The sequence below is a fragment of the Bombina bombina genome, chromosome 3 (genome assembly GCF_027579735.1).
Source record: "Bombina bombina isolate aBomBom1 chromosome 3, aBomBom1.pri, whole genome shotgun sequence".
NCBI lineage: Eukaryota > Metazoa > Chordata > Amphibia > Anura > Bombinatoridae > Bombina > Bombina bombina.
In genome coordinates this window covers 830,000,610-830,028,114 of record NC_069501.1, presented here as the reverse complement: position 1 = coordinate 830,028,114, position 27,505 = coordinate 830,000,610, and the positions used below count along the sequence as shown (strand labels likewise).

Genomic DNA, 27,505 nt, shown 5'->3' with positions numbered 1-27,505 from the left:
CCAGCGTTAGGAGCCTCTAACGCTGGTTTTGACGGCTACCACCAAACTCTAAATCTAGGCCTTAGGGTTTATTTTATAGGTAAGTATTTAGTTTTAAATAGGAATAATGTAGTTAATGATAGTAATTTTAGTTATATTTATTTAAATTAGATTTAAGTTAGGGGGTGTTAGGGTTATACTTAGGTTTAGGGGTTAATAAATTTAATATAGTGGCGGCGACGTTGGGGACGGCAGATTAGGGGTTAATAACATAATGTAGGTGGCAGTGGTGTAGGGGACGGCAGATTAGGGGTTAATAACATAATGTAGGTTGCGGCTGTGTTGGGGGGCAGATTAGGGGTTAATAAGTATAATGTAGGTGGTGGCGGTGTAGGGGCAGCAGATTAGAGGTTAATAACACAATGTAGGTGGCGGCGTGTGTAGGGCGGAATATTAGGGGTTAATAAGTACAATGTAGGTGGCAGTGGGCTCCGGGAGCGGCGGTTTAGGGGTTAATAACTTTATTTAGTTGCGGCGGGGTCCGGGAGCGGCAGTATAGTGGTAAAACAGTTTAGTATAGTATGGGTGTTTAGTGACAGGGTACCAATAAAGCTGGGAAAAAGCCGAAGAGCAGCGAGATCGATGACTGTTAGTAACTTTGGAGAACGTATTCAGGTCCGCGGCACGATGTTAGGCGATCTTAGGCAAGCGTATTGGTGCCGGCGAATGCAAGTAAGTTGTTAGGTTGATAAATAGGGGCCTATGTCTAAATCATGAAAGAAAAAATTTGGGTCCCTTTAAAGCCACAACCACTTAAAAATACAAATATGCATCACGATTCCTGTAGTTAAAGTGAATGTAAATTTTCATGAATTAGTGCCCGGTTTTTAAAAATACTATTATAAACAGGGGCACTTTCATTCATGAAAGTTTACATTCCACCATATTTTTACAAATAATTAACTTTCTCTTGTGCAAAGCCGGATCACCGATTCCCAGCCTGCTTCTCTTGCTGTACTTAAACAGCAATGACGAAACCGGCTTCCTCCAATTATGGCGTGGCCTCACGAGATTCATGCTCTGGGGGGGGGGGGGGAAGCCATGATTGGAGGAAGCAGGTTTCTTCATTGCTGTGTATGTACAGAGGAACTGCAGGCGGGGGATCTGCGATCCAGCTTTGCACAAGAGAAAGTTATTTGTAAAAATACGCTGCAATGTTAACTTTTATGAATATGTGTCCCTGTTTTTAATAGTATTTTTAAAAACCGGGCACTAATTCATGAAAGTTTACATTCACTTTAAGGTGCTCCGTAGTCTGAAGCCTCCGTAGCTGTTGAAAAATGCATTAGAAAGACAAATTAACAATAGGTACATAGATATACTTTCAGTCTAGTTATATCTGCTGTTACTGCTGATGCTACTGTGCAGTACTGTCTGACGTTTTCAAGGCCCATTGTTGAATACATGTAGCAAAACTACAGGAATATCTGAAACAAAAGGTCATCTTGTGTAATGTCTCTTATCTGTTCACTGTCAAGGGTAAATTGAAATAAACTGTTTTGATCATTTGCTGTTTAAGCAATAGCTAATTAAAATGGCCCTGGGAAAAAAATCACAAACTAATTAGAAAAATGAATGTAAATTAATGCTCAAGTGTATACAAAGCAAATCTTAAAGAAATGGTAACTAACCATCTTTAACCTCTTAAAGGGACAGTCAACAACAAAATTATTGTTTAAAAAGATAGATAATGCCTTTACTACCCATTTACTAGCTTTGCACAACCAACATTTGTATATTAATATACTTTATCACATTTAAACCTCTAAATGTCTGCCTGTTTCTAAGCCACTACAGACAGCCTCTTATCACATGCTTTTTTTATTAGCTTTCCATGTGGGCCATATAGATAACATTGTGCTCTCTCCTAAGGAGTTGTGGTTGACACTGCACTAATTGGCTAAAATGCAAGTCAAAAGATAATAAATAAATAGTCAAGTGATCAGGGGACTGCCAAAAGAGACTTAGATACAAGGTCATCACAGAGTTAAAAAGTATATTAATATAACTGTGTTGGCTGTGCAAAACTGGGGAATGGGTAATAAAGGGATTAGCTATCTTTTTAAACAATAAAAATGTGGGGGTAGACTGTCCCTTTAAGTGTGGACGACGGCATGTGGGAATCACATGCACAATGTATTAAATACTAATGATGATGTCATCCCCGAGGGGACGCTTTCATAACTCACAGCAACCCCCTGCACTTACCAGCTGGTATGAGGTGATAAAATGGTCCAGCATTGCTGGGAAATCAATGGGATGCTGGTGATGTCACCAGGCCCAGGAAACCCAGAAGTGATGGGCTGCTGCAGAGAGCTTAATTGAACACATTTTATTAATAAGAGGATCTCTTGGCACCTTTAACAGGCCATCAAAAGCCCAGTAGCCCCTATTTTACATAAAGACTGCAATATAAGTTTTAATAGCCAGGGGATCAGTGTGGTAATAGTGATCATCTTGCGTGAATACATGTGTATTTATTTGAGTATATGCTCATGGGAGTACCTATGTGAAGATCAAAATTAAAGGGACAGTCAAGTCAAAATTAAACTTTCGTGATTCAGATAGGGCATACAGTTTTTTTTTGTTTTTTTTTTATTTATAAACCAAAACAATTTACATAAATCAAATATCATACATTTACTATCTTGTACGAAAAACAAAGATAAAGAATGAGATACAAGGCCATTGAAACACAATATATCAATATAGGCATACAAGATAAAAACAAAATTAAAATAATTTTTACATAGCCTGTAAATTTGAAGCTATATTGATTATACCTCATATTTCTTATATATTTATCCTTAGAAATATCTAGAACCAAAATATAGTTAATGCAGATCAGAAATAATACACTTATTGTTCATCTAGATCACCCAAAGAAATAGGAACATAAAATACAGAAACTATGAAGTCATAGAATATAGCAGTGACCTTGTATTAGTTGTGTCTAATCTAATTAGTCTAAATTAATTACCATTCATGATATTGTTATATCTTATATGATTATCTATGGGAAATGTCTTGGGGTTTTGTTTATTTTTCCAATCCCACCCCATCTCTCCCCCCCCCCACGTGTGTTAAAAAAAAAAAAAAAAAAAAAAAAAAAAAAAAGAAATTATTTACTCTTGTGGAGAAATTCTTATCTACCAGTTCCCTAATAGGACTATTTCTGTGTTTTGAAAAGGAAAAATTATATGATTTATTTCTGTAGGAGAAAATATTTTTAAAAAGATTGCCCAGTTGTTGAAAAATCTTTTAACATCTTGTTCATTATCAATATTTGTGTCCCTTTGTTCTAAAATGCACTGTTTTTTTAAACAGTTTTTCACTTCAGAAAGAGAGGGGATTGACCGGGTCTTCCATTTTTTGCAAATTAGATATCTTGTGGCCAAAATGGTAGAAATTACAACCTTTTCATTGTTTTGTTTGCCGGGTTCTTCCCTTAGGCCAAATACAATCTGAGATAGTGTTAGAGAAAGAGGGGTTATTTTTAATACATTTTTTAACCAATATTCTATTTTAAGCCATAGGGACCTGACTTTTGGGCAGTGCCATATCATATGCAAAAAATTAGCTGCAAAATGTGAGCATTTGGGACATTTATTAAAGCTTAAGTTGGCACATTTGTAGCCTTTCTCAGGGGTGAAATATGCCCTATGAAGGAATTTAACATGGGCTTCTCTCCATGTAGCCGAGAGTGTATTTTGGGTGATCTTTTTGAGTGAAAGTTGGAGGGTTTTTACTTCTATATTGCTTGAAGCGGTTAGTGTATTCCAGTTTGCAGTCAATTGCGTTAGGACCGATACACCTTTATTTGTGCCTAAGAAATAGTAACATGGTGTAATAGACATACGGCCATTTCTAGTTAATATTAACCAATCTTCAAGTTTGCCTATATTCCAGTTCCAGCCTTTTTCTTTAACTAGTTCAAGCGCAAAGTGCCTACGTTGCAGATATGCATAGAAATCTTTATTTGGTAAGCCAAATTCTGTATTTAATTCTTGAAATGATTTAATACAATGTCTTTCTTTGTCTATTATTTGATAGACATTGGTCAAACCAGAATAATGCCATCTCTTAAAGACACCAGAAAGAATGCCTGCCTGAAATTTAGGATTCCCTAATATCGGCAAATATGGAGAGGCTTTACTATTTATTGCAAGAAGCTTTGTTATTTTTTGCCAAGCTTTAAGCGGGTTATAAATTGTTTTGAGTTTTTTAATTTCTATTGGGGTTTCTTTTAAGTCAAGATGAATCAATGCGGATAAACAATATGGATAGCAGACGTTGGATTCAAGTTCGTTATTTAGAATGTAGCTGTTACAAGAGATCCAGTCTGTGACTATACGTGCAAGAAAAGAAAGGTTATATAGCCATATGTCAGGGAGGGCCAGTCCCCCGGATTCTCTTGGTACTGAGAGTTTCCTCAAAGATATTTTTGCTCTTTTCCCTTGCCATAGGAATTCTATAAGTGCGGTGTTAATTGAACGAATATCTTTCCCTAGCAGTAATATAGATGTATTTTGAAGGATATAGAGTAATTTCGGAAGAAGGGCCATTTTGAATAAGGCTATTCGGCCAGATAATGATATTGGCAAGTTATGCCAGTTCTTAAGTTTTTCTTTAATTACTTTCAAGACTGGGGGAATATTGAGTTTGTAGAGATCCTCGGTATTGAGCGGGATATGAATTCCTAAATATTTAAAGGAGTCTGTAACCTGTCGTAGTGGTATATTTGTTACCGAGTTCTCAGTATTTCTGAGCCAAAATATTTCAGATTTTGTGTAATTAACTTTGTATCCCGAAAAGGAACCAAAGTGGTCCATTATACAGAAAAGTTTTGGGATATTTAATTTGGTGTTTGTCATATAGACGAGCAGATCGTCTGCATAGAGCCCAATTTTGATTTCATGCTTACGAATTCTAATCCCGTCGAGAGATTGTCTTATTTTAATTGCCAAGGGTTCAATGGCAATATTAAAAAGAAGCGGGGAGAGAGGGCAGCCCTGACGCGTCCCTCTACCTATGGGAATATGTGGGGAGAGATTATTATTGATTATCAATCTTGTAGCAGACAAAGTGTAGAGATTCATTATAAAATCAGTAAATTTACCCTTGATACCAAAGTGTTTAAGTGAAGAATATATATGCTCATGAGTAATTGAATCAAATGCCTTCTCTGCATCAATAGAGACAATAGCAAGGTCCTGTATGCCCTCTCCCCCGCTACTCACATCTGACATCGCCTTATAATATTCTGTGACAACTAATACCTCCCTAATTTTTGCGGCAGAATTTCTGTTATTTAGAAACCCTGACTGATCTGGATGGATAATTTCTGCAAGGGCCCCTTGTAATCTAGCCGCCAATACTGCTGTTAAAATTTTATAATCCACATTGAGGAGGGCTATGGGTCTGTACGATTCCTTGCAAACTGGGTCTTTATCACCTTTAAGTATTAGTGTTGTATAAGACTGTGAAAAGGAGAGGGGGGTAGGTTTACCCTCAGTAAAGAAGTTGTTAAAAAGAGTACGGATATGCGGGGTGACTTCGCTGAGCAGTATTTTATAAAATTCGCTGGGGAGGCCATCAGGACCGGGTGCTTTATTTGATGACAACTTGGATATTACTTTCTCAATCTCTTCCGCCGTAATGGGGGCGTTGAGATTGTTGAGAGCTTCTGGAGCCAGTGTGGGATATTCAATTTCACTCCAAAACTCAGCGGATTTATTTGCCTCAGTGGTTTTAGGTGTATACAGTTCTTTAAAATATTCATAAAATATCGTCAGGATATCATCTGGTTTAGCAACATGTTCCCCTTTATGTAGCAATTTATCTATGTTTAATTGTTTTTTTTCGTTTTTGATTAATTTAGCCAATATTCTGCCTGACTTGTTGCCATACCTGTACATTCTAGTTTGAATTTTCAATTCTTTTTGTGTTTCTTGAGATAATACAAAGGCATCTCTCTCATTTTTCGCTCGTAGATAATTTGCCCAGTTGACAGGGGTTCTATCAGAGAGATATTGATTATAAGAATTCAGCAAAAACTTATAAGATTCTTTTTCCCTAAGCCTAGTTTTTTTTGATAGCATAGCGCCATACAGCAATAATTTCCCCCCTCATTACAGCTTTTCGCCGTTTCCCAGAATATTTCGGACTATTAAGATGTTCTCTATTTAAAATGTACATACTCTTTATATTTGTTTGATAGCCATTTTTTAAACTTTAGGTCTGATGTTAAATAGTAGGGAAAAAAGAAGCGTGAGGAAGAAGAGTGAGCATCTGCTAAATGTATTTCAAGAGAAATAGGTGCGTGATCTGATAATAATATCGGCATGATTGTCGCTTTGACCCTTGATACTGGAATACGCTCGTCAATCAGAAAAATGTCTATTCTAGACATGGTTTTATGAGCCTTCGAGAGGCAAGTGTAACTATGAGCAGTTGGATTTTGGTTTCTCCATATGTCGTGTATGGCTAAATTGTGCATGATTTTTTTATATAGCTTGGTTTCTAGATTGTCTCTTTTTTGCTTCAGATGTTTAGTGTCTTGTCTTAATCTGTCTATTGGGCATTGAGGTGCCATATTAAAATCGCCACCAATGATTAGAGAGCCTTCTGTGTAAGATAGGAGTTTCGACTGGAGGGCATTCCAGTATTCTGGATCAAATACATTTGGACCGTATGTGTTACAAAGTGTGTATAGCTTCTTGGCGATCTTTATTTTTAACAGGACATATCTCCCCCCTGGGGTCGGCCACACAATGGACAACTTCCTGACTTGGTTTTTTTACCTATTAGTATTGCTACCCCCCCCTCTTTCTCTTAACACCAGCCGCAAAATATACTTCTTTAACCCAGGAAGTTTTTAATTTTAAGGTTTCCTCTGCTGACAGATGTGTTTCTTGAATGAAACCAATATCAGTTTGAAGTTTACATAATTGTGTAAGGATCGCCTTGCGTTTAATAGGTGTAGAATCCCCCCTACATTCCATGATACTATTTTACATTTTCCTATTTTCCCATTTAAGAGAAAAGATATAGTTAAAAAGAGAGGGGAGACCCGGCAACAATAACAACGGGGCTTCGGGGAGAAGACATTATAACAACAAAAAAAAAAAAAAAAAAAGGATTTTTCTATTAAATTTACCACACACGTGAGGGGAGGAAATCCCTTGACCCTTGTCTATCCGTAGACAGGGGTCTTCCCTGCAAAAAAGCCTGCATTTCAAAAAAAAAAAAAAAAAATTATTTTTTTTATTTGTTGATTTTTAAAGTTTATTACATTCCTATGTTTTTATTGTTTGTTTAGGGAGTCGAGTGTTTTGTAAAAGTTTTCAGCCGAGCTGGTTTCTTCGAACCAGTGTGTTTCTTCCTGTGCTATAACCTTAAGTTTGTGGGGATATATTATCATTGGCTCGATAGCCTTTTTGGATAAATTTAGAGCAGATGGAGCAAGCTCCCGTCTCTTTGCTGCTGTATCGGCGGAAAAGTCTTGAAACATTAAAATTGTAGCACACCTTTAAATGTAATCGGTTGTTGTCTGCGGTAGTGCTGAAGTAGAGTAATTTTGTCCTGATAGTTTAAAAGTTTCGCTATAATCGGCCTAGGTCTATTTCTACCTTTACTGTCTGTATATGGAGGACCTAGCCTGTGTACTCTCTCAACCATTATGGGTTGATGAGTGGATGGTATTTTAAGAATTTTAGGTAATAGTTCTGAATAAAAGATATAAGATTCTCGTTTTGTTGTTCCTCTGGAAGACCAATAATTCTTATATTGTTCCTTCTGGAACAATTCTCTAAATCTTCTAGTTTGTTTTGAATTTTTTGTATATTAATATCTGCCGATTCCAGTTTAGAGCTGTGTAAATTTGTAAGGTCTTCCAGATCAGATACCCTTTGTTCTACTTCTTGTAGTCTGGCAGAAAACTGCCTGACTTCCTGTGTTAATAAAAGGATATCTTGGTTATAGTTCGGTTTTAAGGGCATCGAATTTGGGGAGTAAGGGCATCTGAGATACTGGTAACCAAGTTTTGAATGTTGGTTATTTCTTGTATCCCTGCTGTATTGGCCATTATTGGTTGTATATCTGTGACATTTTCTTGTGTGGTCTTCGTTTATCTATCCCTCTGTCTGGCTGCCATGGCTGGAGAGGGGGTCTTGTGAGGGATGTGAAGAAATTTATCCATGTGCCGAAAAAAAAACTTGGAAAAGTGAAAATTTTATATCGTGACGCCGGAAGAATGTGAGTGAGGTGCTCTGAGAACCCAAAGAGGCCAGAGAAGTGCAGGATTAAGGAGGTGTTTAAGCCTCAGAGTGGGGAGGTGAGGGGGGGAGTGAGCAGTGTGGGACAAGTGGGGAACAGGAGGAGAAGGAAAAAAAAAAAAAAAAAAAAAAAAAAAGGGAGGGGGAGACGAAGTGTCTATTTGGGGTGAGTAAGATTAATTGTGTGAGAAGTCCAGCCGTGTGGAGTAAGAAGGAGGGAATGTTTAGAAACGATTAGATGGACTTTGTCACAAGAAGAAGAGATGTAGTTTTAAAGCAGCTGAATATTTAGGTCTACTGAATGTAATGTATATATATAGTACAAATTATATGAGCTGCGTTGTTATCTGTTTAGGCTGGGGAAAAGAGAATAAATTGGGAAGAAACTATCTTTACAGAAGACTTTGAGGAATATTACTTCTTTAATTCTGTTTAGATATAGGTTATTAAGATAGTATGCAGATAAGTGTGTATAAAAGCCTGTGATCTATGAATAGAAGCTTTCTATACTAGTCTGTACCTATGTTAATTCTTAAGAAAAACTTATAACTTTATGTAGCTATTTAGTTAGAAAAAAAAGAGGAAACAAATTTAGAAATAACGTTCTTGGAAAGGCTGAATAAATAGCAATCAAGAGTCAGTCGCTACACAATTCTCAGTAATTATAGTTTAGTACATACACAAAAAAAAAGATAAGAAAAATGGAGAATAGGTAGCATCAAATTTCAGAGGTTTCAGGAAAGAGACAAGTGAAACAGTTATATTCTTTTTTTTTTTCTCCCCTTTTACTGCTTCTATAATGATTTACGTGTTATTTAATTTTTACTTAGTCAGGAAGATTTTATAAGATACTATATTGAGTATCGATTCGGATATGCATATAGGTTCAGTAAATACCAGTAGGTTTAGTACATGGGTTAGATATGTTTAGAACTATATCCAATCTATAAGGCCTCCTAGTATGCCCCCTTTGTGGATATGGTAAAAGAATAGTGCTTTTTTTTTTTTTTTTTCTACTCTAAAACTAAACGCTTGGTTTAGTTAGGGAGACAAGTAGAAGACAATTAAAGGACAGAAAGGAGGTTATGGCAAATCAGTTTTAGGATAAAAACAGTAGCCCTGTTTAAATAGCCCAATAATAATGGGAGTCCTAGAGAAGGTAGTATTAGAGTACCAGGATAACTTAACAAGTTTGGTTGGCTTTAAGGTTTAAACAAATTAGTCGTGAAACGTATAGTAGACAGTATCCCCATCAGAAAGAACCATAGGAAAAGAAGAAAAAGGTTGTAGTACAATTTAGTACACGTCTTCTATATTAGTGAAAAAGAAAAAAAATAAGAAATAATAAAATAAAACAAAGAAACAAAGACAAAAAAACAATGAATCATATGTCATCAGAGACTATGGCTTTAAGAAGAAAAAATATAACATGAGCTGATATTGTTCTTTGTCCAGGTATAGAATTTTTTTTCTTTTCTCTCTCCTCCCCTCCTTCCCCTTTTCTTCTTTTTTTAAACAGTTCAAGAGTAAATTTCCTTTATCTGTGTGTATTATACAAGTATATACTCTGATGAGAAGGATTTTTTTTTTTTTTTTTTTATCCTTTACCCCCTTCTCCTCTTTTCTTTTTCACTTTCAGAGGGTGCAAGAGTCCTGATAGTGTAGTTTTAGGACTAATGTGAGCCTGTGTTTCCACAGCACAGTAAATACACTTTATTGAGGTGTTAGCTATCAATTGCTTTCTTAGAGTAATTAGAGACAGGATCTCCTCTGCTTTCCTCCTTCACCCCTCTGTTCTTTCCCTTTCAATCCCTTTCAGTTACAGGTGAATTGAGAGCTTAGTTCTTGTTTTGTAGATATCAGATTTTTTTTTTTTTTTTTTTTTTCCGTTTAAGCTAGAAAGTCTGTGGGAGGTGTATTTTTATTTTAAATACCAGCTCCTGCCAGGGCCTGGGGGACCCTTCCTCAGCTTGTGTGTTTATATGTATATGCCTTGTTTTCAAACCCCCCAGTAGGAAAAGATAAATAGTGGGCTTATAACTTACCCCCCTCTGGTGTCACTCACTTGGATAAGAAGCTGTTAGTAGGGAGGCCTAAGATAGAAAGCCACGATCTAGCCCCAGCGTAGGTAGTCAGACCTCTCACCTGCTTAGTTGAGCAGGGTTTACTTCTGCCTTCGACCAAGGCTATTCTCTCCTCTTCCCACGGAGCCCCAGTGGAAAGGAGGCAGGATGAAAGCAGCAAGGGCCCAAAGGATTGCCTCCGCAGTCGGACCTCCGATACTCTTCAGATGCGGCTCACGCTCACCACCTCCCACGCAGCACCGGTGGGGGAGGGGGGGCAGCCGCGATAGATCAAAAAATGTCCCGGAGGGCGCAGAGAAGCCACAGTGGAGCCACAGTGGAGAACCAAACTTGAACCTCCGGATTCACATCGAGCGCAGCGCAGACTCACTACCTCCCACGCAGCACCGGTGGGGGAGGAGGAGATCGCCGCTGCGCCTCTAACTGTAGCCCCAGACGATCCAGAAGAAAACACAGGTAATTCTTGTTGTGCCTGTAGTAGGGTGAGGTCGAGAGGCGAGACAATGACACGGAGGGGTAAGAAAGCCAAAGATAGAAAGAGTACCTCCTTAGACTATATTAGCAGAAGAGAATATAGCCTCGGAGTTGTAAGAGGGTTTCCCAGTCCTTTGTTTCCTCTTCCTACAGTCTCCATGAGAAGGGGAGTCAGCTTTCATAGGAGGGAAGGGGGGGAAGACAAAGAAAAAAGGGAGACGAGTAAGTTGTTTGTGTCTTTTAGCTTAATTGTTAGCCATATCAGGGTAGGTATGCTGTTTAGGTATTTTGCGGCCACGGTGGGATGGAATTCCACCGTCAGGGGTTCCAGAGAAGATGTCTCTTACTGTCCAAAAAGCACCCTCACAAGAGGGGAAAGCGCGAAATTTCACCGCCAAGAGCTGTGGGACTGGAGGGCAGAGCTCAGCTACACCTGCTTGCTCCTCCTCCACCGGAAACCAGAACATACAATTTTTTCAGGGCATACAGTTTTAAACAACTTTCCAATTTACTTTTATCATCAAATTTGCATTGTTCTTGGTATTCTTTATTGAAAGCTAAATCTAGGTAGACTCATGTGCTAAGACCTTGAACTTGTTAATGTGTGCCATGTAGACTGTGTTCACTCCTCTGTAGTTACCTAGGAGTCAGCACTGATTGGCTAAAATGAAAGTCTATCTGCAGAGTCTTAGATACAAGGTAATCACAGAGGTAAAAAGTATATTAATAAAACTGTGTTATGCAAAACTGGGGAATGGGTAGTAAAGGGATTATCTTTTGTTTTAAACAATACAAATTCTGGAGTAGACTGTCCCTTTAAGTAACTATACCCTAAGGCCCTTATTTATATGAGGATCTCATGTTTACAACTAGTCCTAGCCATAAAAATATGCTTGTATGCATCTTTGATGAAAGGAAGAATATATATTGTGTCTTATCTCATTCTTGCAGCCATGGGCCTATAGTTATCAATGTCTGTCGGACCTGATCCGACAGAGCGGATCAGGTCCGACAGACATCGCTGAATACGGCGAGCAATACGCTCGCCGTATTCAGCATTGCACCAGCAGCTCACAAGAGCTGCTGGTGCAACGCCGCCCCCTGCAGACTCGCGGCCAATAGGCCACCAGCAGGGGGGTGTCAATCAACTCGATCGTACTCGATCGGGTTGATTTCCGGCGATGTCTGTCCGCCTGCTCAGAGCAGGCGGACAGGTTATGGAGCAGCTGTCTTTGTGACCGCTGCTTCATAACTGCTGTTTCTGGCGAGCCTGATGACTCGCCAGAAACATGGGGCATCAAGCTCCATTAGGAGCTTGATACATATGCCCCATGGTCTCCTTTCACACAGCTTTGTCTGTGTCAAAGGAACCTTGCTCCTTTCTCTCCCTCTCTGGCAATTACCATATACTACTGTGCCAGCAGGCACAAGCTGTCAATTTCCTTCCTCAGCTTATACCTACAGGATAGGTCTCCTCCGCAAAACTCAGATAGAACAGGACACAATCAGATTTGTGCCCATGTTTCTCCCTCTACTTGAATATTCTCAGAGGTTACTGCCCTGGGGTTGTGCTCTTAATATTGTCTGCCTATGCTTTACAAGAGATGGCTGTTTTACAATGGAATAATAAATACTGGGGGGGAAAAAGACTTTGTTTAAATTATGACCATGGTAATTACTTCCAGTTTTAGGGAGGTCCCTTAAAGGGACGGTGTACTGTAAAATAGTTTTTCCCTTAATTTGTTCCAGTGACTTGTTATATCCGCTGCACAAGTATGAGAATTGCTTCTTTGGGGTCTTTTTTATATATGAAATAGCAGTTTATTTTGTAAGATGAGGAGAGTCCATAGTTGTCCATAACATTTGAGATATATTTCCTGCCACTAGAAGAAGTTTAAGAAACCCTCACAAGAGCTTTAATCCCTACCACGTCCTCTCCCCACTAAGTTTGTTCTTGGCCTCTGAGGAGAGAGGTTGAGAGAAGTGCAATCTAAGCAAGATTTTATTATTTTCTATCTATTGGGAGCTCAGACCTGACTTGAAACCCCTCTTCAATCTTCCCTCAGGGAAAACTTCAGGATAATTTATCCAAGATTCTGAGTGAAGCAGGGGTAAAGCAATACCTCAATTATGGCATATCAGTACTCTTATAGGTAAATCTCTCAGCCATAATTGCTCTCAGGTTTTGCGGGCACCCCGTCTCATCCTCCACATGAGGAGTTGCTGGTATATCCGCAGTATCATCTACATTATATTTATTTGCACTGTATGGCCTCTCTACTGCATCAGCATTCTGTGACGGAGAAAGGGCTCAGCAAGCTGATAAGATACAGTGGAGGAGTGCTGCAGTCCAGGTAAGTGACTCAAACACTAAACACAGCCCAGGAACTATACCTAGTACTCTCCTCATGTAGGTACTACATAGTTGGGGGTTCTCAGCCTTTACACATAGCGCTTTACCTATGTGTTTAACAGCAAAAATGATGGAATTCAGAGTTAAAACCCTCTTTTTTCATTGCCTTATTATCCCTTAGAAACCTTTGGTATGTTTTAGTCCTGGGTTCTCTATATTTCCTCACAGAACATAAAAGCTACACTGTCTCTTTAAGAAAACCGCTATATGCAGTTAGTGGTTCAGCTCATGATGGATGAGATTAGAGTTGGGGACACAGAGGGGATTAAAGTTTTATTTAATTCAATATAATATGTGTATGGTGTGTTTTAGTGTTTTTTCTCACAGGGCTTTAGCCTGCACATCATTCCAGACATGGGGGCTGAATTATTACCCGCAGTTTTGCTTATCAATTTACAGTTATATCTGTACCCCCACTTAATTTGACTGACCCATTAGAAGGGCCCCCTTGGGAACATACTGCATCACAAAAACTTTCTGTTAATTTTCCCTGTTGATTATGCAAAACTGTTCCGGTGGACCAAATTAACCAGTAATGTGCTAATTGTGTCCCACATCTCCAACTCATAAACCATAATCCTGTTAGTATGACACCTGGCAGACAATTAGTGTCCATGTCTGTTTTCGTGGCCCAGAGGGATTCCACTGACTTTTCTCCAGAGTTTAAATCCAGTCTTCAAAAAGACGACAGAGATTTTAGCAACTATCCTTAAACCAAGTAAGTGTAAGCAATCACACTATATGTACAATACACAGGGTCGTATCCCCCAGGCTCAGTTACCACCAACCCTACAAAACTCTGACTTGGCTGAGTCTCTTTCTGAGAGTCTTGAGGGTGAAGTCTCCTCTGGGAGTAATCCAACCTGTTCCAATATCACACATTGAACATTGAACAAAGGCAGCAAAGAAGGAAGGTACTTATGGTCCTATTCTGGACTTAAAAACTCTGAACAAAATGCAAATGATCCATACCATCTTGCCTCCAATTCAGGAGGGTCAGTGTATGACAATTGCAGTTTTAAAGGATGCATATCTGCATATTCCAATTCACAAGGATCATTTCCAGTTTCTAAGACTTGCTTTTCTCAACAAGCATTACCAATTTTTGGCCCTCCCCTTCAGTCTGGCCACTGCCCCTTGCATCTTCACCAAGGTTTTAGGGGCTTGCTTATCAGTGATCAGAGCTCAAGGAATCTCTTTTGCTCCATATTTAGACAATATCTTGGCAGAAGCTCTGTATCTTTCTCTGGTTACTGCTCATACCCACAGAATGGTATCTTTCCTTTAGGAACATGGATGTTCCCAAAAGTTAGTTATCTCCATCCACAAGGGTGGTCTTTCTGGGTGTGATAATAGACTTGTTTCAAATGCACTTATTTTCTTTTTTAAGACACAACGAGTCCATGGATCATCTTAATTACTAATGGGATATTCACCTCCTGGTCAGCAGGAGGAGGCAAAGAGCACCACAGCAGAGCTGTTAAATAGCTCCTCCCTTCCCTCCCACTCCTGTCATTCTCTTTGCCTATGTTAGTGATAGGAAGAGGTAAAGTGAGGTGTTAGATTAGATTCTTCAATCAAGAGTTTATTATTTTTAAAGTAAGAGATTTAATATGGATAACAGAGGCTCTAAAGGGTGTTATGTAGAGCTCTCAAATTTTACTGAAGCTGTTTAGCCTTTTCTCTTGCTGTAATAACAGCATTAATATAATGAGCTGTTTTTCACAGTGGGGCATAATGACAGCAGTTTTATGAGGTAGTGCTTTCTATGCTTTGCTCCCGGTTTCAAGGTTTAGCTCCCGGTTCCTATGCTTAAAGTAAGGCGACCGGGAGATCTCATACTGGGCTGTTTATCACCGTGAATGTGTTATGACAGCATTAATATGATATAGTACATTCTATGTTTTGTTCCCGGTGCCTATACTTAAGCAAGGCGACCGGGAGATCTCATACTGGGCTGTTTATCACAATGAATGCGTTATGACAGCATTCACATGATATAGTACATTCTATGTTTTGTTCCCGGTGCCTATACTTAAGCAAGGTGACCGGGAGATTACTTAGCAAGCTGTTTGACAAGAGTGAAAAAGGTTTATGTGTATAAACAGCGGACTAGTGGATTTTTATCATGTGTACTCTTTTCCTTGCTCTCGGGGCCTATACTTTAACAATGGCGCCCGGGAGTTGTCTTTTGAAATGCCCACGAAGGGCGGAGCTTGTTGAATGGCGCCAGTGTTTGGGCGCGTCTCCTTTCTAACACTTCCGGCTATCGGAAGGAGCAGGGGAAGTCTAGTATGTGCGCCTTGTGAAAGCCACTTCCTTCCTATCTCCTCCGGTTATCGGAAGGATAGGAGGGCTTCTTAGCTGAGTTTTTGCGCATAAGATATTGCTATTGTATAGTCAGAATTGTGGAGACTGTCTGACTTCTCAGCTGGGTCAGGCGAAGGTGTAAAGGGGGTTTATCTGTATTGGAAATCCTCACATTCTTATCATTAATTTTCTGTCATCAAATAAAATAAATAAGTTATACTTCTACATTTAAAGAGACAGTACCGGTGGTTATGTGTGAAATATAGACATAACCCTTTGTTAATAAAATTTAAGTATCTGCCTTATATGTGTCAGATTGATTAAGGAGGTGTTCAAAAGATTTTATAACACACATGCAGTTCCTTGCGATTCCTCACAAACTCCATCTGGAGTTGCTACGCAAAACATTGCTTCTTTTATGTCATGGCGATATCTTTTAATAAAGTGTCTTTCAGAAGATAAACAAAAAAAATAGTTAGCTTTTAAAATTTAAAGAGATGGTAACGTTTTTTATGTGTTACTTTTTGTTGTTTAATCCCAACTGTTCATTTGTGTAATTCATCCTTTGTGACTCAGGATGGATCAAGACGCCCTGCTAGGGGTCCCTTGTTTTTTAGGATGGATACCATTGAGGTACTACAAATCCTTTTCTATTTCTCATTTTTTGAGATATCTTTAATTTGATAAAGATAGTCTTGTCTAAACTTATTCCTTTCTAGGGCATATGCTGTTTAGGAAGCATAGTGGCGCTGATCAAGATATGCTACAAATTCCTAAAAATGTATAGCCCAAATGCAGTACTCTGCATTTCCTCTCTTACTCCTTTTGGAGTTATTTTGTATTTGGCAGGCGGCTTTGTGCATTGCCACCGTTACTAGTGCGGCGGCATTTTGGTTTGATGTGTTGTCTGAGGCCCTCAGGACTGAGACTTCTCTGGATGAGATCCAAGATAGGATAAAGGCTCTCAAACTTGCAAATGCCTTTATTTTGGATGCTTCCCTTCAAGTTATCAAATTAGGAGCGAAGATATCAAGTTTTTCTATCTTGGACCGCAGAGCCTTATGGTTAAAGCCCTGGTCTGCGGATGTGTCTTCTAAGTCTAAGCTTCTAGCCATTCCATACAAGGGGAAGACTTTGTTTGGACCCAATCTGAAGGAGATTATCTCTGATATCACGGGAGATAAGGGTCATCTTCTCCCGCAAGACAAGAGAAATAAACAAAAAGGACGACAAAACAATTTTTGTTCCTTTCCTAATTTCAAGGGAAACTCTCCCTCTTCCTCCTCTAAGCAGGAACAGTCAAAACCTACATGGAGACCCAACCAGTCTTGGAACAAGGGAAAGCAGTCCAAGAAGCCAGCTAGCGATTCCAAGATAGCATGAAGGGTATACCCCCGATCCGGGAGCGGATCTTGTAGGGGGCAGACTTTCCTTCTTTGTTCAAAGCCTGGGTTTGGGATGTCCAGGATCCCTGGACAATAGAAATTGTGTCTCAGGGATACAAACTGGAGTTCAAAGTTTTTCCTCCCAGAGGCAGATTCCTAATTTTGAGATTATCTGCAGACCAGATGAAAAGAGAGGCATTCTTACATTGTGTAAGAGACCTCTCCGCTCTGGGAGTGATTGTTCCCGTTCCAATTCTGGAACAGGGACTGGGGTTTTATTCCAATCTATTTGTGGTTCCCAAAAAGGAGGGAACCTTCAGACCAATTCTAGACTTCAAGAACCTAAACAAGTTTCTCAGGGTACCGTCCTTCTAGATGGAAACTATTCGTTCCATCCTACCATTGATCCAAGAGGGTCAATTTATGACCACAGTGGATTTAAAGGACGCATATCTGCATGTTCCCATTCACAGGGATCATCACAAGTTCTTAAGGTTTGCTTTTCTGGACAATCACTACCAGTTTGTGGCTCTCCCTTTCGGTCTTACCACAGCCCCCAGAATCTTTACAAAGGTTCTGGGATCTCTGTTGGCGGTGCTTCATTCAAAGGGCATTGCAGTGGCACCTTATCTGGACGACATTCTAGTTCAAACGCCATCCTTTCAGCTAGCAAGTTCCCACACGGACTTGGTGTTGTCCTTCCTAAAATCCCATGGCTGGAAGGTGAATTTAGAAAAGAGTTCCTTAGTTCCACATACAAGAGTGACTTTCCTAGGAACCATAATAGACTCTCTGTCTATGCAGATATTTCTGACAGAAGTCAGGAAATCAAAGATTATCGATACTTGTCTAGCCCTTCAGTCCACTCCTTGTCCTTCAGTGGCTCAGTGCATGGAGTTAATCTGGCTGATGGTGGCGGCTATGGACATCATTCCGTTTGTTCGCTTTCATCTCAGGGCTCTGCAGTTGAACATGCTGAGACAATGGAACAGAGATTATTCAGACTTGTCCCCTAGGCTTCTACTGGAGCAGGAGACAAGGGTCTCTCTTCAATGGTGGTTATCTCTGGTTCATCTCTCCGAGGGAACATGCTTTCGCAGACCATCTTGGGTGATTGTGATGACAGATGCCAGCCTCCTAGGGTGGGGAGCAGTCTGGGGCTCCCTACAGGCTCAAGGATTATGGACACAGACAGAGACCGTTTTGGCCCATACACATTCTGGAACTAAGAGCAATCTACAATGCTCTTCTGGCCTGACCTCACTTTGCCTCGGTTCAGTTTATCAGGTTTGAGTCGGACAACATAACATCAATGGCCTACATCAATCATCAGGGAGGAACAAGGAGTTCCTTGGCGATGACAGAGGTTGCCAGAATAATTCAGTGATGTATTGTTAGAACAGCACTATCATGAATCCAGTGCTTGTGAAGACAGGTGAATTGCCCATTCACCCAAAGATAATCCACATTGTATATATGTCCACAGCACTCAAAGTTATAAATTTCTTTATTCAGGACATAAAATAACAGCGACGTTTCAGGGTTAACACCTATTAATCATGCATGGGTTAATGATCTATGTTACAAACTTTTATACCATATACTTTGGCGCCAAAGGGCTAATTTCCTAAATTTCATGCATCTCCCTTGGTGCTTCTTTTCTTTGGCCTATCTGGACCGTAGTCACTATGGACGCATGTCCAATGTATTCGGGCGCTGTTTGGGGGTCTCGAAGGGCACAGGGAGTATGATTTCCTCTGGGGGCGAGGATACCTATCAAAATCCTAGAACTTTGAGCGATTATTAGGGCCCTTTAATCTTGGCCCTTTCACAAACAGGAAAAATTAATTCAATTCCAGTCAGATAATGTCACAGCAGTGGCGTACATCAATCATCAGGGAGGAACTCGAAGTTCCTTAGCTATGCGAGAGGTATCTCATATTCTGTCTTGGTCATAGTAAAACCACTGCATCCTATCGGCCATTCACATTCTTGGAGTGAACATATGGGAAGCAGAATACCTAAGTCATAAGTCTATCCATCCAGGGGAATGGTCTATTCTTCATGATTTGTTTGATCAATTAGTCCTGAGGTGGAATCTTGCAGAAACAGATCTCATGGGATTGAACCGCAAACATTCAGTTTATTACTCCAGGTCAAGGGATCCATGCTCACATGATAGACGCTCTAGTCTGTCCTTGAAACTTTCATCTGGCCTATCTTTTTCCTCTGTTTGTTCTTCTAAGAGTCATTGCAAAAATCAAACTGGAATTGGCTTCTGTAATTCTTATAGCTCCAGCATGGCCCCGCAGAACTTGGTATGTGGACCTAATACAGATGTCATCTCTTCCTCCATGAGTTTTACTCCTAAGGAAAGATATGCTGTCTTGAGGACCCTTGTATCGTCTGGATCTCAAATCTCTGAATTTGATAGCTTGGAGGTTGAACTACTAGTTCTCAAAAACAGAGGTTTCTCAGATTCTGTTATTTCTACTTTATTTCAAGCCTGAAAGCCTATTACGTGGAAAATGTATTATAGGATTTGGAAAGCCTACTAACTTTAGTGTTCTTTTAGAGGTTTCCTTGGAAATCTTTTATAATCCCTAGAATTCTTCAGTTCCTTCAAGATGGACTAGATAAGGGATTATTGGCTAGTTCTTTAAAGGGCCAGACTTCAACATTATCGATTTTGCTAAAACTCCAAGCCTTGGTGAGAATTTGCCCTGTTATTAGACCCATTTCTCCCCCTTAAATTTTGAATCTGTTTTTTTCTGTTCTGCAAGGTTCCCAACTTGAACCTATGCACTCCTTAAACCTAATGCTATTGTCAAGGAAGGTTCTCTTTCTTCTACATATTTCTTCCACTAGAAGAGTTCCTGAATTATCTGCCCTGTCTTCTGATCTCATCAAGATAAAGCAGTCCTTAACATGGACTCTCAACTTGTGTATTGTATCCCACATGTTATGTCCACCTATTTACTCTCCGAATCTTACGAAAAAAAACAGAAATTATACTTTCTTACTTTTGGGATTAGAATAGTCCATAGGACCTGCCTGCATCTTTACTAAATAGGTGATAGTTCTTATTTGCACCTCTTAACTCTGCTTTCTGCATTTCCTACCTTTTCTATCGATTTCCTCTGCTCAGCTATACATAAACTGAGTGGGGAGAGGAGATGGGAGGGATTAAAGCTCTTGTGAGGGTTCTTGACCTCCTCCTTGTAGCAGGAAATATATACCACATGTTATGGACACCTATGGACTCTCCTCATCCCGAAAGAAAGACATTTATTGGTAAGTATGAATTCTGTTTTTTGTTGTTGTTTTTTTAAAACTACAACTCATTAAAATGTGTTGACATTGCAGGGAAATCAGATCTCCCTATTTTATCACATTCTTTACATACACATGCTTTTGTACATTATCTCAGTGTGTATACCAAAGCCCAATTCTCACTTTTGAAAAAAATGGAAATGAAGTTCTTCTTCTGGCTATGTTTACACAGCTTTTCTATAGCCTATACTTAAATATAGAAACTATCAGTGTAGGTAAGGATACCACAGACAAAATCAGATTTTTAATTGCTTAAATAAAGGTAAATGAGCTACACTCCAGCAAGTTAAATGGATCATTAGAAACAAATTTAGGGTATAGTCAGTATCTCAGTGACCATGTCCATTCCTAAAAAAATATATTTCTAATGATATCAGAGTGGCTAGCAGCAAGATCCCCCTGACATTGAATTTTAGAACAGTGACTGTTGAATTCTAGAGGAGTGTTGAAGGACTGTACTCCTCTAGGTGTAAGAATCAACACCTAGTAGCAATACAGCAGCTACATATGAAAACTCGATTATGTGACATTATGGGTTTTGTTTCAGATGCATATATGAGATTTACTATAAGATTATCATAATATAGAATTTGATATAAATTACATATAGCTATTTAGGGCTCCATGTACTAAATGGCGGGCAGACAGCTTCTCAACTCGCGAAGCTGTCCGCCCAGCCTTCGCTACACATCGGAGTGTGTAATGCCCGCCCCTTCAATCGCGCAACCAATCACGTGACTGACGGGGCTGTCAATCACCGAGAGCGAGCGTGCTCTCTGTGATTTTGCCTCGCCACCTAAGAGGTGGCGTAGGGTGTAGGAAGCAGCGGTCTAATGACCTCTGCTTCTTACATTGCGGGAAGCAGGCTCGCATATGCGAACCTGCCCCGCAAAGGCTCCGGAGCAGCTTTCGCTGCTTTGTACATGGAGCCCATAATATTGTACACATTTTTTTTGCATGGGGTGTGCATAAGAGCGGAACAAGCATCTGTTTATATGTGTGTTTAACACTTTAACTGCTGAGCCATTTCCACCCGGTGCTGAGCAGTTTTGCAGTTTTAAATGTTGCTCAAATTTAGGCCCTATTGTAGGTGATTTTCCAAACCCACACATATATATTATCTATCCTTTTTTTTTTTAGGAGACCCAGCAGATTCAAACTATGACATTATTTTATGCATATATCATGACATATAAGAAGACTGCAACAAAATGTGTAATAAAACATTTTTCATTAAAATTGTAATAAACAAGATTATAAACAATGGCATGGGTGTGTATTACCCCCTATACTTTCGAGTTAAAAGAAGGGTTTATCCTCATATAAATAAGGTATAGTTGTGTAACTTTAGTCTGCACATATGGGCTCTAATGAGCCTTTGTGCAAATAAAAGGACATTTATTCACGCCAGATGATCACTATTACCAAGGTGATCACCTGGCTATTAAAACTTGTATTGGGATTTTACTTTTAAGAGGAGCTTAGGTACTTTAAATCAAAGGGTCTTGGGAATCTCTATGGCTTTTTGATGGCCTGTTAGTGGGGTATTTATATGTTGTGCTTTTATTTTATTTTTTAAAACTTGCTTATACATAAACGCCAAATACATACACTGTTTGAAAGAGCATGAGATTACCTTTCAAACGGTAGGTCTTTGAGAATTCTAGGGCTTAAGGTAGCTGAGATTGAGGGGTTTAACATCAGCATTTCTATCCTATCTTATGTCCCTTTCTATTTCCTGGCACTTCTGGGTTTCCGGGATTGGTGATGATACCAGAGCTCTACAGCACCAGGGATGAGATGTAAGTGCAGGGGGAAGGGTCGAGATGAGCTCAGAAACCAACTCCCCCCCAGTTGATGACATGTGGTCATCATACGACCTTAACACATAGTGCGGATGATGACGTCATGTGAACTTAAAGTGTTAAGGGTGGGTGAACGTCTTTGGGTGTATGTAAAAGAGTAGGAGAGATAATGGTGGGAGCTCACAAGAGCAGGAGAATGATAAGGATGAGTCCACAGTTTCCTACCTGTGTTTTGTTTTATGTTCTTTAAAAACAGTGATTTTATTTAAGCTTTTATTTATGCATCAGCACTCCCCCCCCCCCCCTCATCTTCTTTCCTCACCTGGGTCTCCCCACCCACTTGATCACTATTACAGGCTGAGAGAGAGGCAACACATTACTGCTTGTAATTACTCAGCTTAGTACTACTGCCCCATCACCATTAGTAAACACTAGAGTTACCCCGTAGGGTTCCCCCAGTTACAGGATAAGTACACTGGTGGGTTGATCTATTGGAGGAGAATGCTTTTTTTAAAGATAAGTTAGATAACAATAAATGTACTTTTTTGTTTATAAATAAACTGTTAAAAAGGTTACTGTGACTTACAAGCAAATGTTCATTTTTCATATGTCACTGTCTATTCCTCCTCATTTCAAGGAAGTTTAATATGAAATCTAGTAAAGATATGTCAAAAACACAGTAAAGTGAGAACTCAGCTCTGGTGATTCTGATTGACTTTCATTTTGACTTTTGATTTTGTTTTTCCACCATGCAGATTAAAGTAAAATAGTAACTGCCCACAGAGCTCTTACTCTGGTGAGCTGATGTAAGTTTATGTTGAATACATGTTCCTTTAGCAGATAAATGTAACAGATTCTTACTTCACCAACAATATTACAATTAGACGTGCATTTGTTTCATTATGGATGCAAATGTGTTAACAAAACATGGATATCTGAATATATACAATTCAGAATGTACCACACAATGTAAATAAAATGAAGAAATACTGAATAAATTTATCAGTATTCTTGTTGCCTTTAAATTACCTTAGGGGTTAAAAATACTTACCTCTAGTGCACTGGAGAGCGGCATTAATCCTTCTTCACTAAGCCCCAGGACACACTAATAAGAGACTTAGAGCAGCATATCCCAGGTCCTGCACTAAAGGCAAAGGTCCTTGAACGCAGGCCCTGGGATCTGCTGCACTAAGCCTCCTATTAGCGCGCCCTTGGGTCTCTTTGAAGAAAGGTTCGTGATTAGCGTGGTTCTCCAGCGCGCTAGAAGTAAGTATGTAATACTGCAGGAAAACTTTTTCACCTGTAGTAAAGGAAAATTTACATTTGTTTAACGAAAATGAATGTAAATGTTTCACGAACATTCAGTATTCGTTTTGTTTAAACTGAAACGAATACCGAATAGCACGGCAACCAAATATTCAGAAAACTGAAAGATTTAGCCGAATTAAATTTTTCACCCATACACATGTCTTATTCCAATCCATCAAAAAACACTGTTCAAACAAAGATTTACATACGTTTTGAATTTAGCAAAGTAAAAAATACTTGCCCATTTTTGTCTTTTTAAAATGTCTTGATATGTTGGCTATTTTACAGATTTTTTTTCCCAATGCTAAAATGATTGTTTTAAATTATGAAACAGGCACACAACAAAATATGGTGATTTTTATGTTTCCCTGTTGTTAAAGTTATATATTCAGAGGTTATTAAATGTTAATTATAAAATTACTAAAATGATATGAAATGTTATTTGTACATAACTTCACTCATTATAATTATATATTGACTGTATGAAAACATGCAATGAATGTAGTCACCATCAATACTAAAGCTATTACCATGTTTTCCCTTTTCCATTTACCCAAGTATTATTTTTACCTAGTTTGAAAGAAATCATGATTTTCCAATTATAAAACAATTCTAACTAAAAAAATCTTAAATTGACATGAAAGTCTATTTACTTAAATTGTTGTAGAGCACACGCAGTGAAGCTCAGAATCATGAGCACTATACTTGCAGCAGTTTTAACTTTCACGACCCTTTAACTAATTTAAATAGCAGTGTACATAATGAAAGCTTGAAAACTCTGTAGTTGAATTAAAATTTTTGCACAGTAAACACTAACGGATTGCATTGGGTCCTAATGTTCCTTTAAAGGGACAGTCAACACCATAATTGTTATTGTTTAAAAAGATAGATAACTTTATAACTTTGCCGTTCAGCAGCTATTAAGGTCCCAAAATATGTAAATTTCCAAACCCACCGTGAGGCTAATTTGCATTAGCCAATCACGGTGAACAGCCTGGGTTCTCGCTTCCCTGCAGTTCCTGGTACAGGGATCGTGACTAACGCATGCGCTCTGAAGTGCCCAAAGTCTATGAATGCGCATTTTCTTTTCTGTTCTAGCTGTCATGTGACCGCAGTCATTCACAATCTGGAGTCAAAATGCTTTTAAATGCGCACACGTTTAATATGCTAATTAGGGAGGCTAATTTATGCATGCATCCTTTGTCGGGGGCTAGAAAAAGTGACGTAAGAAGAAAAAATGTATTATACTTTTATTACCTGATCGGAGCTTTGTTTAAAAAAAAATAGTAAGTAGAATAACATATAGATATAACATTTGATTGTTCTCTTTAGAACAACAAAAAAAATATTTACACATACTTTACTAATCCTTTAACCCGTTTGGTGGCTAAGACATTTCTCCCCTGGGTGCTAAGCTGGATTTGAGTTTTTTTTTTTTTTTACTTTTTTTAAATATATTTATTTTTTACTTTTTTACTTTTTTTTCACATACAGACTTATACAGTTGGAAAGGTTATGTAATTACCTTTCCAATGGTGGGTCTTGGGGGTCTGCAGCTGCTTAGATGCCTGAGATACAGGCTTCTAAGCAGCATGCCCCTATTTCCCTATAGTGTCCATTGTTAATTTTAAATAAAGTTGCGCGATGACGTCACCACCAAATTGTAAAGCCCCGGGGATGCCTTTCACTATTCAGGCCAGATTATTGGGGTGGGAGTATGTGGGAGCCTCCAGATTGCCCTCAAGGTGGGTAAGTGATAGCGACGGCTCTGAGCCGTCGTCAGCACCTGACTGGGACAAGTTGTGATGGCTCAAAGCACTCAAAGGATTAATATACTTTATCACATTTAAACCTCTAAATTTCTGCATGTTTCTAAGCCACTACAGACAGCCTCTTATCACATACTTTTTTATTAGCTGTTCACAACAGGAGACTGCTAGGTTATGTGGGCTATATATATAACATTGTGCTGTCTCTGGTGGGTTGTGGATGACACTGCATTAATTGGATAAAATGCAAGTCAATAGATAATAAATAAAATGTCATGTGATAAGGGGGCTGTCTGCAGAGGCATGGACACAAGGTAATCACAGAGGTAAAAAGTGTATTAATATAACAGTGTTGGTTATGCAAAACTGGGGAATGGGTAATAAAGGGGTTATCTATCTTTTTTAAACGATAACAATGTAGGAGTTGTATGTCCCTTTAAGTTGGGATATCCTAACGTCAGACTTTTGGACACACTGACATGCTAGAGTTTTAAGATGTCTGCAGTACAGTACATGATATCATTGTAATTGCTGAGCAGGAGATTATCTCACATGTTTTAATACAAGGTAGTCCTAATGCATTTGGGGGATTTGCAACAAAACTTCTAAGTATATTATTACAAAAGCTATAAAATCAGTATGGTAAAAATATAGCTATAATTTGACGTTTTGTTTTCTATTTTAATCAACATTTAAACATTGTAAGTTATTCCATTAAAGCATTGCATATATAGGGCTTCATTTATCAAGCTGTGATAGCAGCATCGGAGCTCCAGCGTTTCAGGTTCCGGTGAGCGACCCGGAAACATTAGTTAAGTGGCAGTGATCTAAAAGGGACATGAAACGCAATTTTTTTTTTATTTCATGATTAAAATAGAGAATACAATTTCCAATTCACTTCTATTATGAAATTTGCTTCATTCTCATGCTATTCTTTGTTAAAGAGATAGCTAGATAGGTAGTGTGCACATGTCTGGAGCACTACATGACAGGAAATAGTGCTGCCATCTAGTGCAATGTATAACATGTTTGCAAAACTGCTGCCATATTGTGCTGCAGTCACATGCACACTCCTGAGCTTACCTTCTTGATATTCAACAAAGTATAATAAGAAAACAAAGAAAGTTTTATAATAGAAGTAAATTAGAAAGTTGTTCAAAATTGTGTGCTCTGTGTGGTGGATTTCAATCATTCTGATCAGATTCGAATGGGATGATTGACAGCCCCCTCTTGCGCGTGATTGGCCGTGAGTGAGCAGGGGCGGCATGCTTGTGCACTGTTAAATGCAAGCAGCATATCACAAGGCTAAACAGGCAAGATTCATGACAGAGAACCTCGTCCACCCAGATGATGATAAATGGAGCCCATAGTGTAACAACTGCCATTTATCTGAGAACCCATAGAGAGACATTTACTGTATACTCCCATAATGTATGCTGTATGTCCCCTGTAATTCTCATTCTTGTGGGAATTATGGTTAAACCAGTCATTTAGTATCTGCATCAAATTCACTGTTTCTATGATTATGGTAATTCCAAACTAGACTTAAACTCAGAGTTTCCGTTAAATGTCATTCAACATTATCTGAAACAGATAGATATTTGGCTGATACCCTCACCTTAGAAATTTGGAATTAATGCTTAAATAATAATTCAAGCATTTATTTGTTGTTATTTTTTCTTACGAGATAACACATTTCATTCCAAATAAGGATTGTGAAAGCTATATTACTTAATAAATCCCTAGAAATAGCCTATGTTCTCACTGTTTTATATTAGTTATACAATGAACTCTTTTGCTTTTAGTGAATCCTATTATTGTATATTTTATAGAGCACTATATAGAGGTGCAATGAAATGCAATGAAAATAGCAATGTGCGAAGAGGTCCTCACATCAATGGGATATTACAATTTCAAAGGGACAGTTTAGTCATAATTAAATTTTCAAATTGATAGGGCATGTGATTTAAAAAAAACTTTCCAATTTACTATTATCATCAGGTTTGCTTTGTTCTCTTGGTATTCTTTGTTGAAAGCTAAACCTAGACAGGCTCATATGCTAATTTATAAGCCCTTGAAGGCTACCTCTTATGTCAATGCATATTGACAGGTTTTTTTTTAACAGCTAGACAGTGCTAGTTCATATGTGCCATATAGATAAAAATCGTGCTCACTCTGTGGAGTTATTTATGAGTCAGCACTGATTGGCTAAAATTTAAGGCTGTCAAAATAACTGAAATAAGGGGTCAGTCTGCAGAGGCTTAGATAGAAGGTAATCACAGAGGTAAAAAGTATATTAATATAACTGC

General features: G+C 38.7%; 1 protein-coding gene across 1 annotated transcript in view; it reads left to right on the top strand.

Annotated features, from left to right (window-relative positions):
- MYO16 (myosin XVI) overlaps positions 1 to 27,505 on the top strand; it is a 944,954-nt gene that overhangs the window by 451,848 nt on the left and 465,601 nt on the right. The window lies entirely within an intron of this gene.